We start from the raw sequence: 15,953 nt of genomic DNA on the forward strand, positions 1-15,953 counted from the left end.
ACAGGGCACAATCCATAAGACAATGTTTCATACTTATTTTAAGGAGCTGATTTCAAGGAGTTCACAATGTAACAAGGGAGACCGGAAAATAAGATAATTATAGTGAAACATTATAAATTATATGCATGTAGAATACAAGGTACTCCTGGGATAATAAAGAAGCAGTGGAGGAGAAGCTCTAAATCCAAGGACAATCTCATGTGTAAATAAGCTGTGTGAGCTCTAACTTCCTTAGCTACCTATACAATCCAACAGACTTCAAATTTCAAATTTGTATTCACTGTCTTTATTTTTGCTTGTGAAGATACCTTTTCCTGGAGAAATGGAATGAGTTGGCAGAGGACTGAGGAAAGTAAGGAGAATATGATGATGTGTAATTTCTAAATGTTTGATAAAAGATCCAAGCAAAGAATTAGATCCCAGCTTCAAAGACAATGAAACTTCCTACAGAACTTTAAGAAAGAAAAGAAACGCAGGTTGGCAGGCAGAAAAAAAAAAAAAAAAGCAGAGTTCGCAATTATCTGGGTTTCCAGGCAAAACTAAGCATGAAAATGATCATTTCTCTCTCCCATTCCACGGCCTTCTGTATACCTCAAACATCTATCTCTTAGGGGTCCCACCTTTCCAACTACTACTCAGCCTCTAAGTTCCATGTGCCTCCTTTCTAACATAAATCTCATACCAAAACTTCCCTTTCTTAACCTGTTGGCAAACTCGGGTAGGTCTTAAAGATTAAAAATCTTACTAAGCTAATTCCACAAAATCTCACAAAACCTCTCATCTCAACCCCATGCTCCTAATCTCATCAACACTCCATTTCCTCCCCCATATCTAACCTTTCTAGAATGGAGGCATTTTATTGTAGAAGGGACTGCCGTCATGCCAGTTAATTCTTAATGGATGGAATTTCAAACGGGTGACAAAGTGGAAAAAGAACCTGAAACAGTGGTTCCACAGTTCTTCGAATCTCACCATGGGAGTCCTATCCCACTAGAACAAAAGGTTAACTGACCCTTGTAAATAACTGTTAGGGTCTGAACTTTGGTGCTTGAACTTTGGAATCTCTGTTTGACTGTTCAGAAAGCTTTTTTCCTTTTCTATTTGGATCATTGAGGTTTTTAGATTAATGTTTGCATACAAAATAAATGCTACAATTTATATCCTACATCCCCCAATATAATAAGTTTCTTGAAAGCACTAACTATGGCTTATCCTCACTATATCTAACACTAGATCCAGATCATGCCTTGGATACAGAAGCCATTCGAAACTTTCATTGACTGTCAATTTAATTTGTCAGATCAAGAGTCAACTGTACCCATATGGTAAATGTCCATGAGCAACTTGATACCATGCATCCTCTACATTTGTCTTTTCTCATTAGAATGCAATCCAGAAATTAGTGTAAAGGGATACCACGAAGGTAAACAGGCTAGCAGAAGCTGCCTTACATCAATCCTGACCAACCAAAGAGGTTAAAAATATTCTAGTCACTAGCCAAAACAGGGTCTATTTAAATAGCCCAAAGATATACCCTATTGGCCCAGCAGCCACACCACATTCATTGCCCAGAATGTTACTCAATACTTACAATGTGCTGTTATGGCTGGCTCTTCTTTGGCCTCCCCACTCAAATCCAAGTCCCAACCCAGTACTAATTCCCATTGATATTATTTTGTATTTGGTTTAGGTGAGTAGATAAAGGGGATGCTAAAGGAGTTTAAATATGAAAATCTTTCCAGTGACTCAACCACTCTGTGAAGCAATGTTTTTTGTTGTAGAGAAACTTGCTCATGGCCACTTACTACATTGGTGCAGTTACTTCTTGATTGGCCAAATTAAACTAACAGTCACAAGTCTGTCCATTCAAGGGTTATTCTTTCTTTCAATCTCACTGTACCTTAAAACTGTTCATAATCGTAGAAAATATCAAATATGAAATGTACCTACAAGCACGGGGAGGAGGATATTGGGGATACTGCTTTACTCACTAGGAAAAATCCAGTGTAGTTAAATATTAATACAGGTACCTTTATTTTTAAACTAAAACATACATTTTATAGTAAAAAAAATAGTCAGTGATGATATTTCATGCTATTTCTACTATTCTTTGTCATCCACATCCTGGGGTATACGTAACTAATTTATCCATGCATTAGAAACTGTTCTGTTTGTAGTCATGATCATCTAGGAAAAACCTCTATACCCTGTGAACTCAAGCTTATTTCCTAATGTCATATGGCACAACTCCAAAATCTGGATTAGCCTTGACCTTTCTTCTATAAGGGCCTCATTGCCAAAATTTCTACAACACACCTACTATAGAAAGTTCCTAATTTTCAACTATCTTTAGAACAACTTTCAAACAGGGTCATGAAATAAATTTAGGATGTCATGGCCAGTATTGTTTAGTAAAATAAAATTAATAGAATAGAATTGATCAGCATAAATTGCCTATAGTGGGATTAGTACCATTTTGTGAAAGTTTTGTTATACAGGTGTATATCAGGTCATCATGTAAAATCTGCGTTTTACTCAGGTCACTGTCAAAAAAACTTGGAAATCCATTCCTCCTCATGAAACCCACTTGACATCACTTCGGTATGTCAGTGTGCTCTTAGTCAATTGGCCATTTTCCCTCCATAACCCCCATCTAATTTTTTTCAAAAATGTACCCATTTGGCTTATGATACCATAAGTTTTCATGCCACACCATTTGATAGCTTCAGAGTACCTTTAATAGTTTCTTCTCCTTAACTTAAAGTATCCAATATGTCCCTAAACAGTTTTGATCTATCTGTTAGTTAAATTGTTTTGACCCATTTTCACATTTATTCTTATTCACCAGGGCACCGACACCAGTTTGGTTCGGGCTCTCACCAAATCACACCTGAGTTATTACAATAAACTCTGAATTAATGATCATACTTCTACTCCCTATCTACTCTGATGAATACTAAAACTTTCCTCTCTTTACGATGTTTTATTTGTTCCCCATAACATTTTAAATAAATGCCAAGCTTCTTGCTTTGGTATTCAAAATGTTCTGTAATCTAGCAGGACAAGGTGGCTCAGACCTATAATCCCAACACTGTGGAAGGCCAAACTGGGAGGACTGCTTGAGCCCAGGAGATTGATACTAGCCTGGACAACAAAGTGAGATCCTGTCTGTACACACACACACACACACACACACACACACACACACAAATTAAATTGCTCAGGAGTGGTAGTGCACACCTGTAGTCTCAGCTGCTCAGAAGGCTGAGGTGGGAGATTGCTTGAGCCAGGAGTTCAAGTCTGTGGTGAGCTATAATCATGCCACTGTACTCCAGCCTGGGCAAGAAAGCAAGACCCTGTCTCCAAATTAAAAAAAAAACAAAAAAACAAAAAAAAAGCAACATACTCTGTAATCTGATTCCACTAGTTTATAATGTCCCTGAAAGCAGAAGCTCTGTCTTTCTTTATCACAGCAATATCCCCAGTGGCTAGCAAATGACTGGCATGTGTGTGTTCAATGTCTGTTAAATAGGTGAGGAGACAAATGAACAAATATGTGAAGAAATGACCTCCATAATATTATCTGTTATTCTCTTTCATGAATAAATTTTCCCATTGACTCAGTAATACTCCCTGTAACATATTTTGCAAGCCTACAAGGTGTTAAATGCCATAGTAGATGAGAAGATGTGCAAGGTGCTATTAGGTCATCTTCCTTTTACCCAGGGGGTCATGTTCATTTTCAGATGCAAATCTCTGCTTATTGGACTTTCTCCCACCATGATGATTTCCCCTGCTTTGTATCTATCTAAATCTTCCCGTCTCCAGAGCACACCTCCAGACCTTCTCTTTTCCCAGGCTTACATTCTTCTCACTGTCTTCTGATGATCTCTATTACTTTGTTTTCATTCTCAGTTACATCTCTTGAATTTATTTATTTATTTTTTAAATTTATTTATTATTATTATACTTTAAGTTGTAGGGTACATGTGCATAACGTGCAGGTTTGTTACATATGTATACTTGTGCCTTGTTGGTGTGCTGCACCCATCAACTCGTCATTTACATCAGGTATAACTCCCAATGCAATCCCTCCCCCCTCCCCCCTTCCCCCTCCCCATGATAGGCCCCGGTGTGTGATGTTCCCCTTCCTGAGTGCAAGTGATCTCATTGTTCAGTTCCCACCTATGAGTGAGAACATGCGGTGTTTGGTTTTCTGTTCTTGTGATAGTTTGCTAAGAATGATGATTTCCAGCTGCATCCATGTCCCTACAAAGGACACAAACTCATCCTTTTTTATGGCTGCATAGTATTCCATGATGTATATGTGCCACATTTTCTTAATCCAATCTGTCACTGATGGACATTTGGGTTGATTCCAAGTCTTTGCTATTGTGAATAGTGCCGCAATAAACATACGTGTGCATGTGTCTTTATAGCAGCATAATTTATAATCCTTTGGGTATATACCCAGTAATGGGATGGCTGGGTCATATGGTACATCTAGTTCTAGATCCTTGAGGAATCGCCATACTGTTTTCCATAATGGTTGAACTAGTTTACAATCCCACCAACAGTGTAAAAGTGTTCCTATTTCTCCACATCCTCTCCAGCACCTGTTATTTCCTGACTTTTTAATGATCGCCATTCTAACTGATCACCATTCTAAGAGCCCGCATCTCCAAGACAATCCTAAGTCAAAAGAACAAAGCTGGAGGCATCACGCTACCTGACTTCAAGCTATACTACAAGGCTACAGTAACCAAAACAGCATGGTACTGGTACCAAAACAGAGATATAGACCAATGGAACAGAACAGAGTCCTCAGAAATAATACCACACATCTACAGCCATCTGATCTTTGACAAACCTGAGAGAAACAAGAAATGGGGAAAGGATTCCCTATTTAATAAATGGTGCTGGGAAAATTGGCTAGCCGTAAGTAGAAAGCTGAAACTGGATCCTTTCCTTACTCCTTATACGAAAATTAATTCAAGATGGATTAGAGACTTAAATGTTAGACCTAATACCATAAAAATCCTAGAGGAAAACCTAGGTAGTACCATTCAGGACATAGGCATGGGCAAAGACTTCATGTCTAAAACACCAAAAGCAACAGCAGCAAAAGCCAAAATTGACAAATGGGATCTCATTAAACTAAAGAGCTTCTGCACAGCAAAAGAAACTACCATCAGAGTGAACAGGCAACCTACAGAATGGGAGAAAATTTTTGCAATCTACTCATCTGACAAAGGGCTCATATCCAGAACCTACAAAGAACTCAAACAAATTTACAAGAAAAAAACAAACAACCCCATCAAAAAGTGGGCAAAGGATATGAACAGACAGTTCTCAAAAGAAGACATTCATACAGCCAACAGACACATGAAAAAATGCTCATCATCACTGGCCATCAGAGAAATGCAAATCAAAACCACAATGAGATAACATCTCTTGAATTTATAAGATTTTATTAAATTGTAATCATTTTATAAGAGTAAACATTTGCCCTGTTCACTGTATTCTTCACAAAATCTCAGTTCAGTACTAGACAGTAGATAGTAATTAAACCTATGAATTAAATTCAGTGAGTAAAAACTTTCCAAGTGATTGTATTATGAAAAAACAAAGAAAGATTGCTATATCCCCGTCTCTAGCAAATTTAAGATTCACATAAGTAATCACATACATTCGTAGCATGTAGCAAGTGCTCTATAAATATTTGTTGATTGAATGAATGAATGAATAAATAAATAAATGAACAAATAAGCCATTTCCAGTCTGATGTCCATCTACTCCTTGATATCCATGAAAGTATAATAAAAGTCCATGAGTTTATTGCCAATAGTAATTGAAAATAACAATAATAGAAATTTTACATTTATTCATTATAAAGCTGCAAACACTAAAATCTCAAGTGTATTTATTTTGGATTAGAACTATATTAACTCTACTGAACCACTGAGTGTGTGAGGGGAAAGAGGACAGCAGGGGACGCTCTGTTTGTTTAGCAAGCACTTATAAAATGCCTTCAAACGTGCCAGTCCCTGTTCTCAGCAGTGCTTTACCAGCAGTAGCATATTTGCTCTTCTGGAAATCTTACTAGAATAGCATTGTCATTACTGCATTTTACAACTGAGGAAACTGAGGTTAACATAAAGTAGCTAAGATTAAGTAAGTTGCCCAAGGTCAATAGCTAGTGAACAAAACAGCAAAGAGACGTTCAAGATACATATATGCTATGATGCCTTTCAAAAAATTAGGACAACTATTCTCTGACAGTCCCTCAAAACTATTATTATGTTGACAAAGCTACATTCATTGTTATTGGCAATAGAAAATTTGGGGGAGGAGGGAGACTGAATTGCGACCTGAGATGAGGGTGTACCCTTTTCGTCTTGTGCTTTATTATTTGTTTATCTTAAATAGGCTTTCTAAGTGTCATAAAGGCCTTGCTTTGTACCTTTCCTATAACCCACAGCAGCAAAACAAATCATTAGTCCATGGGGCAGTACATGCCGAAGAAGAAAACAGACACTGGCAACCATGTTGGGAATGAGAAACATCCATGACTATTTCTAATTTCAGAGTCTCACAATAAATACAAGATGAAATCTACTGTTTCATATTGCTTTATTCTATCATTTCTTTTTTCTTGAGACTGAGTCTTTCTCTTATCACCCAGTCTGGAGTGCAATGGCGCAATCTCAGCTCCCTGCAACCTCTGCCTCTTGGGTTCAAGCGATTCTCCTGCCTCAGCCTCCTGAGCAGCTGGGATTACGGGCCCTGCTAATTTTTGTGTTTTTAGTAGAGATGGGGGTTTCCCCATGTTGGCCAGGCTGGTCTTGAACTCCTGACCTCAGGTGGTTGGCACTCCTCAGCCTCCCAAAGTATTGGGATTACAGGCATGAGCCACCACACCTGGCCTATTCTACAATCTTTTAAATAGCCACACAAAGCATTATTTTATATTTTAACTGATACTCTTTTTACTTATTACTTTGTCACTGCTAGAAAACATGTAAAAAGAATACTCTTGAAAACTCGTAAAGTCTTTTTAACCTACACCAACTTCTGATCTTCCGGGAAGATTAGGTTTGAATTTGTTTTTGGTTTAGCTGTACTGATGATTACATTTGTGGAATTTGTTTAAAGACAGATGGTTGCTCAGATGCAAAACTGCTGGATTAAGCAGAAGCAGAGTGAAGTGGAATGATAAATACAAATGCAAGTCATGTGAAGGCAGCAATCAGAATAAAACAAGGTATTCATGAGAATGAGAGTCCTTCCAGTAATAACTACTTAGAGATTTTCTGGGTGAGATATACAGTCACTTCATAGAACTACTGCTGCACATTTTTGTTTATTTCTTATTTATTCACTGAGCACACTCAAATGAATATCTAGTGTCTGTTCTACTTCCCACATATTTCTAGTGTCCGAGCTAGGTACCACATGAAATATTACTGTGCATTGATTAAGAGCATTAGTTTGGAATTAGACTTCTCAAGTTTGAATACCAGCTCCACTTCTTACTAGCTGTGTGGGCAAGGTACTTCAACACGCTGTGCCTTGATTTTCTCTCTTGAGAATAAATAATAATCTTAATTTATGGGGTAGCTGTAAGAATTAAATTAGTTAATGCTTATCAAGTATAAACATTGCCTTCCTTGTATTGACACTCAACGAATTTTAACTAGTGTTATCATTAATGCCATAAGAAAAACAGGGGAGACCAGCATAGGGTCTTACTTCAAAAGTGTTCAAGTGAAATTGCAATTATAAATATGCATGCGAGGGCACTTAACTAACAAGGCAAAGGTATTTGGCTAGCCGTGAACTAACATAGAGACTCTACGGTTGTTCACACAGGAAGGAAGAAAGTTCTATGGGTTCAAGTGGTTAGAGATGTGACTTAACTAGGTCTCAAAAAATGGGTACAACTTGGACATTTTGCTATCCTCATTATTCAAACCAATCCAGTATTAAGAGAATAGAAAAGAATCTTAGGCCTGGAAAAGTCCTTAGAGATCATTGGTTTCATTCCCTTTGTTTTACAGATTAAAATATAAAGGCCAGTTAACCAAACCATCAGCAAATTTTTTTGATTACTTACCATGTGCCAGTCTCTATTCTAAGTGCTGGGGATTCAACATTGAATAGACTGTACATATTCTTTGACCTGAAGGAGTTTACATTCCAGTGCAGAAGACAGCAAATTAACAAGTAAATAAATAAACCTTCCATGTACTGATAAGTTGAAGATGATAATAAAATCAGGTACTGAGAGTGAGTATGATAGTGAAGGGCTACAGCTTTCCTGAAGGTGTCAGAGAAGGGCTGTCTGAGGAAGTAACACTCTCATTGAGATCTGAATGATGGTAATAGCAAGCAAAGTGGTCAGCAGTGGCCTGACTATTCTGAAAATGTTTTCGTTGTGAATATATTTTGTGAGCAGCACTGTCAGTAATCACTGAAAAATTAGGTGTGAGGTGTAAGAAAGAAAAAAGATTCAATAATGACTTAGGTTTGACCTAAACAACTGAGAAAATGCTGTCACCATTTACAGAAACAGAAAAGGCCGGGGAATGGGGGGTACATGGAAAGGGGGAAATGGGAGGATATACACTAGGCTTAAGGAAGGTAGTTACTAGTTCTGTTTGGCCTTGTTAAGTTTGAAATACTTGTTAGACATCCTGGTAGAAATGTGATGTTGTACAATATATGAATCTAGAATTCATGGGAGGACTTCCGGCAACGGATAAAAATTTGAAAATAATAGTACATAGATAGTGTTCAAAGAGATCATCTGATCACCCAGGAGGAAAATGTAGACAGGAAAAAGATGAAAGTTGAGGGTGGAAACTTCCATACTACATTTAGGGGTCTGAGGGTGGAGGAGGGGCCAGAGGAAGCCAGTGAAATGGAGAAGGTGAAAAGTAAGAGGAAAATCAAGAGCATCTGTGATGTACAAGTCTAGAAAAGTAGACTCAGACACTTATGCAATGTAATGTTGCTTGTTAGTAGCAGAGTTAGGACTGTTATTATCATTCTACAACTAACTTATAAGCACTTTAAAGACAGTAGAGGCTAAAATTCCCAGTTATTTTATTTCTTTGTCACCAACAGTACTTAAGAGAGTTAAATATATGGTGAAACATATGGGGCAAACTCACTACATTATTATTAATTGCTTATATATATATGAAACAAAATAAAAGCTAAGTTTACCTTGATAGGAAAACTTAATTTGAATTTGTTTTCAGTTTCCAGGCTTCCATTTTTACTTATTTGCAGTCCTACTGAGTGCCAAATTAGTATTTTTTTCTAATATCACTTGGTTATCCCCATGAACCATTATTGGATAATCACATCACACTCTGATTTAGAGACATAATACCTATCTTGGTGATATATATATTGGTGCTTATGTATCTTGACACTAAGATTTAAATAATCTGCACAGAGAACAAGATAGATTTCCAGTTGTGTTTGATTTGGACAAAGAGTTAACTCAATGTAAAATCCTAAGATTTTACATTGTTTTAAAAACAGTTTTACTGGCTAGGCATATGCAGACACTCCTCACATCTTATACAAAAATTAACTCAAGATGGATTAAAGACTTAAACATAAGACCTAAAACCATAAAATTCCTAGAAGAAAGCCTAGGCAATACCATTCATGACATAGGCATGGGCAAAGACTTCCTGTTTAAAACACCAAAAGCAATGACAACAGAAGAGAAGCCAAAATTGACAAATGGGATCTAATTAAACTAAAGAGCTTCTGCACAGCAAAACAAACTATCATCAGAATGAACAGGCAACCTACAGAATGGGTGGGGGAAATTTTTGCAACCTATCTATCTGATGAAGGGCAATATCCAGAATCTACAAAGAATTTAAACAAATTTATAAGAAAAAATAAGCAACCCCATCAAAAAGTGGGAAAGAATATGAACAGACAGTTCTTAAAAGAAGATATTATGTAGCCAGCAAACATATTGAAAAGCTCATCATCAGTGGTCATCAGAGAAATGCAAATCAAAACCACAATGAGATACCATCTCATGTCAGTTAGAATGGCCATCATTAAAAAGTCAGGAAACTGACTTTTTAACTGACTCTCCAGATGCTGGAGAGGATATGGAGAAATAGGAATGCTTTTACACTGTTGGTGGGAGTGTAAATTAGTTCACCATTGTGGAAGACAGTATGGAGATTCCTCAAGGATCTCGAACTAGAAATACCATTTGACCCAGCAATCTCATTACTGGGTATATACCCAAAGGATTATAAATCATTCTACTACAAAGACACATGCACACTTATGTTTATTGTGGCACTATTCACTATAGCAAAGGCTTGGAGTCAACCCAAATGTCCATCAATAATAGACTGGATAAGGAAAATGTGGCATATATAGACCATGAAATACTATACAGCCATAAAAAAGGATGACTTCATGTCCTTTGCAGGGACATGGATGAAGCTGGAAACCATCATTGTCAGCAAACTACCACAAGAACAGAAAAACAGGCACTGCATGTTCTCACTCATAAGTGGGAGTTGAACAATGAGAACACGTGGACACAGGGAAGGGAACATCACACACCAGGGCCTGTTGAGGAGTTTGTGGCTAGCGGGAGGATAGCATTAGGTGAAATACCTAATGTAGGTGACGGGTTGATGGGTTCAGCAAACCACGACAGCACACGTAAACCTGTGTAACAAACCTGCATGTTCTGCACATGTACCCCAGAACTTAAAGTATAATTTTAAAAAAGAAAAAAACAATTTTAAGCCTTTGTGAAACAGAAAACTATTAATATGCACATTAATTCCTTACACAGATTTTGCAAATTAAAAGCAAAGACACACCACAAAAATCTCTAATACAAGATAGGAGACTGTGATAGCTTAATAGAATAACAAGCAAGATGTATTTCCATTCATTCATAGTACTTTCAAAATGTAATATATAGAAGATCCAACACCTTACACTTTAGAATCACCTCTGATCATAGTTCATTTCTTTTGCCTAAAAAATATGCCCTGTAGAAATCCTTCAATATATTAAAGAATAAATTCATTTAAATATTTTTAAACTGTAATATCAGCCCATCCACCACTTCGAAGACCAATGACCTTATGTTTACACTTTAATCCTTTACCACTGATAATTTGCAAAACTCAGGCAGACAGCAAATACTCTACAACTCTAATCAACAAGGAGTGAACTATGTCCATTGAAAAGTATACTCTGAGCAAATGAATTACAGAAAGTCTACACACAAAAAAAAATGACCTTCAAGAACTAGCCTATCTCTGAGAGAAGGAGAAATGCTGAGTCTGTCATTTGTGTATTAACTGGAGATTTCATGGGCAGAGAATCAACAAACGAGTCTCATCATTCTGTAATGCAAGTGACAGTTTACAGCTCTAAAAGCGGCAATGATTAATATAAGAATCATTCACTTAAATATGACAGTGATCTAATTTTGGGAAATACTAAAAATATATTTTATTGTTATATCCCACATATTCTGCTGAGCCCATTTATAACATACCAGTGGAGAGACATTTGTAAGAAACAATATGGTGAAATAAAACTAGGGATTATAATGTCAGTTTTCTACAGTACTTGGGAAAATTACTTTACCTCTTCCAATGTGAAAAAGTCCCTTAGAAATTGCAATCAGTGTCATATTACACACAAACTCGAAAACGATTTCAGGGACAGTGCTTAGAATAGTGCTAGGTTCATAGCAGACACCTGCATATAAATGTTAAAACAGGTCAGCCACTGGGTCAGTCACTAAACTTGGGGTGAGTTACTTTTCAGTGTCTCAGTTTACACTACAAATGCAGAAGATGGTATTTACTATGTATAATTCATAAGTTTTTCTGATATCTAGCACTAATTGTTTTTCAAAATGAATTAGGGCTCATTGTTAAATAATCCTCATTTATCATTCAAAAAATAGCATCATAGTAGGTAGCATTTCTCTAAAGATCCTTAACTTCTATTTTAATATAACATAAAAATGCCTTTGATGAATACAAAAATACAATTAAGTAGAAGAACAAGTTCTAGTATTTGATACTACAGTAAGAAGTTAAAGTGAATAATTTATATTTCAAAACACCTAGAAGAGAAAAATTGTAATATTGCCAACACAAAGAAAAGATAAATGTTTGGGGTGTTAGATATCCCAATTATCCTGATATGATGATTATACATTGTACACACATATCAAAATATTACATGTACCTGAAAAATATGGACAACTAAGACATATTAATGAAAAAAAAGTCAATAAAAACCCTCAGGATTACCTTATTTTATAGGATTCCAAAAATCTTTGGGGTTGACACTGCCATCACTGTCATCTGGATAGTTACAAAAACACACAAACTGAAGCCAACCCAACCTCACAAAGTAAAATAAATATTAATAACTATATGATGGGGTAACATTTCTTGATCTAATACATTCTCTTTTTTTCTTGAGAAAATGTTAATTTTTGTCATCAACCTGTTGACAGTGTGTGCTACATGCTTTGGAGAAGTGAGGTAAAGCATGAAAAGCATGAACAAAGGTTTGTTTTTTTTTTAAATGTTAGTTTCTAAAACCTAAGCTCCTAGAGAAACTGAAAGCATTCTTGACATAAGCAGAATGTTTGGGAGAAATATTTGAGAAAGAGAAAAGGATCTGAGAAGATGCTAGAAATAACCTATCAGGATGGGGAGAAAAAACAGATGTGGAGGAAACTGGTAAGAATATGATCTCTGAAAAACTAACTCAGGATAGACTAAAGATTGAAATGTAAGACCTCTACCTATTAGAATCCTAGAAGAAAACCTAGGAAACACCAATCAGCACATCAGCCTTAGGAAAGAATTTGTGACAAAGTCTTCAAAAGCAATTGCAACAAAAATAAAAATTGACAAATGGGACCTAATTAAACTAAAGAGCTTCTGCTCAGCAAAAGAAACTGTCAACGGAGTAACACAATGTACAGAATGGGACAAAATACTTGCAAACTATGCATCCAACAAAAGTCTAATATCCAAAATCAAGAAGGAACTTAATTTGACAAGCAAAAAAGCCGGGTGTGGTGGTTCATGTCTGTAATCCCAGCACTTTGGGAGGCTGAGGCATGAGGATCATCTGAGGTCAGGAGTTCGAGACCAGCCTGACCAACATGGAGAAACCCCATCTCTACTAAAAATACAAAAATTAGCTAGGCATGGTGGTGGGCGCCTGTAATCCCAGCTGCTCAGGAGGCTGAGGCAGGAGAATTGCTTGAACCCGGGAGGCAGAGGTTTGCAGGGAGCCAAAATCATGCCACTGCACTCCAGCCTGGGCAACAGAGTGAGACTCCATCTCTAAATAAATAAATAAATAAATCCAGCAAAAAACAAGTAACCCTTTTAAAAAGCAGGCAAAACATATGAACAGACACTTCTCAAAAGAAAACAAACAAGCAGCCAACAAACATATGAAAAACTGTTCAACATCACTAATCATCAGAAAAATGTAACTCAAAACCACAATAAGACACCGTCTCACACCTGTCAAAATGGCTACTAAGAAAATGTCAGAAATTACAGACGCTGGTGAGGCTGCAGAGTAAATGGAACACCTACACCGTTGGTGCGAATGTACATTAGTTCAACCACTTTGGAAAGCGATTGGAGATTTCTCAGAGAACTAACAGTAGAACTACCAGTCAACCCAGAAATCTCATTATTGGATATATATCCAAAGGAAAATAAATCATTCTACCAAAAAGACACATGCACTTGTATGTTCATTGCAGCTGTGTTCACAATAGCAAAGACATGGAAGCAACCTAGGTGCCTATTAATGGTAGGTTGGATACAGAAAATGTAGAACACCATGAAATACTCTGCAGCCATAAAAAATGAGATCACATCTTTTGCAAAAACATGGATGGAGCTGGAGGCCAGAGGCTATTATCCTTAGCAAACTTATGCAGGAACAAAAAACCAATAGTGCATGTTCTCACTTATAAGAGGGAGCTAAATGATAAAAACACATGAACACATAGAGGAGAATAATACACGCTGGGAGCTATTGGAGGGTGGAGGTTGGAAGCAACAAGAGGATAAGGAAAAATAACTAATGTGTACTAGGCTTACTACCTGTATGATAAAATAATCTGTATGACAAATCCCCATGACACAAGTTTACCTATATAAAAAACCTGTGCATATACCAAAATAAAAGTTAAATAAAAAGAAAAAATATTTTTAAAAAAAGAAATAGAAAATATGATACTTATACACTATGGAAAACTACACAGCCATAAAAAAGGATAAAATTATGCATGTCCTTTGAAGCAACATGAACACAGCTGGAGGCCATTATCCTAAGAGAATTAATGCAGAAACAGAAAATCAAATACCATACATTCTCACTGAGAAGCACATTGGGTACTTGTGGACATAAAAATGGCAACAATGACACTGGGGATAAAGAAAGAGGGGAGGAAAAGAAGGGAAAGGGGTGAAAACTAACTATTGGGTACTATGCTCACAACCTAAGTGACAAGATCATTCATATCCCACACCTCAGGCAATGTACCCATGTAACAAACCTGCCCATACACCGCATGAATCTAAACTAAAAGTTGACATTATTTTAAAAACAATAATGGTGGTTGAAGAGAAGGGGCTTGCTTGAAAGACTCTTTCTGGAATAGCATAGGAAAGGCAAGGAAAAACAATAGTATCCTCTGAGAGAAAAAGAGAGTCCTTTCTAGGAAAGCCCTCAGGAAAGGGGCAAGACAAGACCCCACAAAGAAAATGACCATGTCTCATGTCTTAAACTGTCCCAACCTTAGGCAAATTCACAAAAATCAGGAGAAGTAACCAAATGATTCAAAATCCTTAAGCTAGGTATAAAAGGATAAAAGGAATAGAGAGTTTGAACAGCAGTAAAGCGACTGCCCAACAAGATGGAGGGACACCTCTGGGGTGAACTGCATAGACAGAGAATAGAGAACCAGATGGGCAATGACTCACATCTCAGCAGAGAACTGTATAGACAAACAACCAAGGGACCAATGAGCCCTCACCCAATGTCTTGGCATTAGATGAATCAACTCAAGGAAAGCAAGGGGACACCAAACTGTTGACGGTGAATATTTCTCCACTTTATGCAGGTTCAAAATGGAAATGAATTTGACTTACAAAAGTTTAAGGAAAGTTTTCAGGATCAAAGAAAGAATGTCACCTCAACAATGTTTTTCAACATTGTTGCAAATGTCTGTCTTTGTTTGCAGATGACATAATCATCTGTGCAGAAAATCCAAAAGAATTAGGAAAACAAAAGCAATTATAGCAAGGTTGGAGGATACGAGGTTAATATGCAAAAGTCAATTGTTTTCATATATATCAGCAACGAATAAGTGGAATTTAAAATTAAAAACACAATATTGTTTACAGTAGCACTTCAAAAAATGAAATACTTAGATATAAATCTAACAAAACATGTACAAGATTTATATGAGAACAACCACAAAACTCTGATTGAAGAAATCAAAGAATAACTAAATAAATGAAAAGACATTCCATGTTAATAGATAAGAAAACTCAATATTGTAAAGATGTCAGTTCTTAGGAATCACAATCAAAACTTGATTTATAGAATCAAGTTAGGAATCACAATCAAAATCCCAGCAAATTATTTTGTTGATATTGACAAACTTATTCTAAAGTTTAAATGGACAGACAAAAGACCTACAATAGCCAACTCTGGGTTGGCTGAACAAAATCAGAGATCTGACACTACCTAACTTCAAGACTTAAATATAATTGACAGTAATCAAGACAATGTGGTATTGACAAAAGACTAAGCAAATAGATCAGTGGAACAGAATAGAAAGCCCAAAAAGAGTCACATACATGCAAATACACATG

This window comes from Macaca fascicularis, chromosome 5 (genome assembly GCF_037993035.2).
Source record: "Macaca fascicularis isolate 582-1 chromosome 5, T2T-MFA8v1.1".
Classification (NCBI taxonomy): domain Eukaryota; kingdom Metazoa; phylum Chordata; class Mammalia; order Primates; family Cercopithecidae; genus Macaca; species Macaca fascicularis.